Source organism: Papilio polytes, unplaced genomic scaffold (genome assembly GCF_000836215.1).
Source record: "Papilio polytes unplaced genomic scaffold, Ppol_1.0 DF820956.1, whole genome shotgun sequence".
NCBI classification, from domain to species: domain Eukaryota; kingdom Metazoa; phylum Arthropoda; class Insecta; order Lepidoptera; family Papilionidae; genus Papilio; species Papilio polytes.
In genome coordinates, this window is record NW_013528248.1 from 1,819,068 (window position 1) to 1,823,135 (window position 4,068).

Genomic DNA, 4,068 nt, shown 5'->3' on the forward strand with positions numbered 1-4,068 from the left:
TTTTGAGAATATTTTGTTTTTGGTGTATTTTGTTTTGTTTTTAGTGCATTTTGTTTTGTTTTTCGTGTATTTTGTTTGGAAGTCGGTTTTCATATCTGTAAGTGACCAGTGCCGGTGATAGGGCAGGGGCGACTGGGTGACCGCCCAGGGCGTCTGAAGTAAGGGGCGCCACTGGTCTGCGAATCGGTAAATAGAGGGTGCCATAGAAATCCCGCCAAGGTCTCAAGTAGAGACTAATTTAAATTAATAGGCATTATTTCAAAGTATACAGCAGTTTTAGATTTTAATATGAAATTAAAATAACATTTCTAAAAAGAAGCAAGCTTGGCTGTTGGTCTGAACTGGCAGCTGGAAACAGAGAGAGTTTTGAAGCGTTATCATAGTTGAGCTCGGACGTCCACTGCGCCAAATATTTGTGACAGAAGTTGTTAAACCTGCGTAGCTCGCTAAACTTGCTTATTCGTAAATGTATAATACTACCAATATTATTTAAATCAAAATTATAAAGTAAAACTCATATGATATTGTTTTTTCAATTTTCCGATATCATTTTGTCAGTGATAAAATTATGTCCATTAAATTTAGAGCAAATGAAATCCATCTTTCTGTTCGGTTATCTAACAGTAGGTATAATTTTTATTGTTTCCCTCCATTCTGCGGCGGACACTTTAAGAGCTCTTATATGTAATTTACGACGCTGTTCTCTTTCAGGCTTTCTTAGTGTTTGAGGCCGCCACCGCCGCCGCCGCCGCCGCGCCTGAATGGTCTGTTATGAATACAGCTGCCTCGTAAATTAACTTCCTCTTTATGTAAGGCGTTTAATTGTAAAACGATAATAAGAGGCTTTGTTATTCATAATCTACTCGAGACAGGTCCTCTTTTAAAGAGTCATTCTTTGTTTTGTTATTTAAATATTATAAATGCAAACGTTTAGATGGATGAATGTTTGCTGTAAACGGATGTGGATAATAAAATAAAATAGCAAAAAGTTATTTAAGTTTTCGACATTCGTATAAAACAAATCAGTAACAATTAGAAAGTTTTAGTTTTGCAATGATTTATTCACAACAGACAACAAGTAAGACTTGAAATGATAATACTTGCTTAACTTATCTAAGCGTTATCTAAGCGACGAGCAAACTTAATTTGTGTCCATAATGGCCGGTCTACTGAGCTAAGATAATAACGAAAGTCTTGAGAATATTACAATGAAGTTGGAGGAATGTTGAGGTACGTAAAAAACTCATTTGTGCAAGCAAGGATGAATTCATTTCTATGTAAATGCGATTTGAAAAAATGATTAACATAAAAAAGTTACAATTCATCTAACATCACCATTAATGAAACAACCAACGAGTGTAAGTTTTGACTGCAGTTACAAAGTCTCGGTAATATTTATAAAAAAGACAGAAAGCAAACTTCATTATATTGAATTAAGTGAAATGTAACGGCAATAGCTTCACTAACTGTAATCAACTTTGGAAAATTAGCGCCTCTTTGACCCTTTCATTTGGGTCAATTGAATTTAGTTACAAATCGTTTTGCTCGCGTTTGCAAATAAACTTTGTGAATAGACACGAAATAAATTTAATGAGTCAGAGGGTTGTTGAGTTAGACATCTTATTAACCGTGATGTTTTCGTTGTAACCTTGCATTGCAATAGTATAAAGATGAAGAACACGCTAGTACTTGAGGATAGAGAATAGGAAGGGGAAGAAGCAGAGGCGTGGGAAACAAATAGGTCTCGGCGGTATTTGAACAGCTTCGCCGGCCGTCAATTCAAATTGAAATACGTCCCCAAAGGACCCGTGTAATGTGCTCGGGAAATACTGCCGGCTCTTACACACTGTTTGTTTAGACAAACAATTCGACAATAGGATTGATGCAAGTATTATTAAATGTTCAATTACTCAGTAAAAGTGAACAGTCTGTATCTAGAGAAACACAAAAATCTTATGAAAACATAACATTTCTTTGTTGAAATATTGTAGAAGTAGCGAGCTACATCGATCTCTATCTATCCCGCTACGATATAGCCGTAAAAGACAAGAATCACTTGTATTATATTCTGTTAACTCTCATTGTTATACACAAAAGTTATTGAGTTGTCGAAATTGAATCGAGTGTTTGTCGCGCGGATTGCTTCTGAGAGTAATTAATTCTATGCGAAGGCTTCGGGAAACAAATCGCTTTGCTCAGTAACTCTGCTAGCTGATAATCCAATTGTGTTGCAAACTCATACCTTTATAGTTAATTTTGACTCACACTATCATACATTCAATGTAAGTTTCTTTTACAACTTGATATTACATTTTAATTTTATTACACGTAACATGAATGTTATCTAAAATAACTTCTTTGCTAGATTACAAATTTATGTGTGTTTGAAACAAATGTTATTAAAATGTTTGTGAAGATATGTTGACGGTCAATATAAAAGGCAGACCAATGTCCTGCTGTAATTACAGTCGATACTTACTTGCCCCGCGCCACCCTGTCCCACAGCCCCGCAGCCCCACAGCCCCGCGCCCTCAGCCTCTCGCCCAAGGGAAATTGTCTTTGTCATTGTCAGATAACAAAATTGCAAAAACTACGCACATTCTCTATTAATTTATTTTACGTTGCCAAAAATAAGATGCGGTCAGATAATCTTAATGCCCGGGCTCAGTGTCAATATAAAAGATATTTTTTGTGTGAACTGACTATTTTTCAACTCTGTTCTAAAGTTTCTTTGTAGCTATGAAATAGTTAGTTTACAAATTTTTAAGAATAATTGTCATCGCAGATAAAGTTGTTGAGATTGTGTTGAAACAAGTTAAAAAAAAAAACAAAATGTTTGTAAGACGTCGAAATCAATCCGACCGTACTCATGAAATATTGATATCGTTTGTTACCAACTCGAATTTATCATCCGCTGGGGGCGAGGGGCGAGGGGCGAGGCGGAAGGGGGGGGGGAGCTGTCTCCTGAGAACAGATGTTTATCGCCTCTTTATTTCTGGAGATTGATAGAGCACATAAATCACGTTTGAAGTGTGTTTACGTCACACCTGTCAATTAAATAAAGTTTTGAAACCCTTTAAAGAAATGATATTTGAAAAGAGAGCTTCATTTGTAACTGAACATTCGAGTACATTTGATGAATGGCAAGCGAGTCCGTATTGAAGTGTAAATGTGACGAAGTGAGTCGACAATGACAGGCTCCCTGTAACATTGATGAGAGATTAGAGTTCAATGAACTGTAAGTGGTGGTGATGGTGGCAATGGATCGTCTTTTGTTATGATGCAGGGGAACAGTACATTGTAAAATACTGTTGAAACTAAAAATATTGCACTCATTGTAATTAATAGTGTCATAATAAAACAACTTATAAGAACTTAAACAAAAGTTTAAAGTAATAAAACTCAAATAATATCTCGCTGTTTATTCGAGAGGCAGTTAAATTGACGTTTCGTCCCTATTTTCAGGAATTTGAGCAAGTTGGAGTTAAAGTGGCTGTCGGATTTGATTATTCCAGGAGCTTTGACTGAGAGTAAAGATGCAAATTACTTGTATTTATTAAGCGCTCTTTAAGTTTTATCATCATAAAAGTAAAAATGTAAACCTCAATTCTTAATTGCGAATATTTGACTAAGCACACAACGGCAGCTCTCTGAAAGCGGAATTCTCGCAAAGTAAATTCAAAATGCAAAGGGATAAAATGCATACGGTATTTTTCTATTAATATTGAAGATATTTTCCTCGGGACCGAATATTCCTTTCACAGTAAATTGTAGATCGGCATTAGATCGGAAATTTACGAACGGTTTTGCGGAAATCTCATCCCGCGACCGCAAAAAGGGATTGCTTCATTCGCTTTCATGCAAATTATGGATTGTACAAGAGCTGGCCGAATCCAGATGTAACTAGAGGTTCGGTAATATCTATTCTCAAATTATTTTTTTTAAAATAAGGCACTGGTGAATACATTCCATGTAAATATTGCCTAAGTATATGAAATAGAAAAAGAAAACGTACAGTACTATTAATTTTCTTTCTACAACGAACATATCAGTAAATTTAAAGTGAAT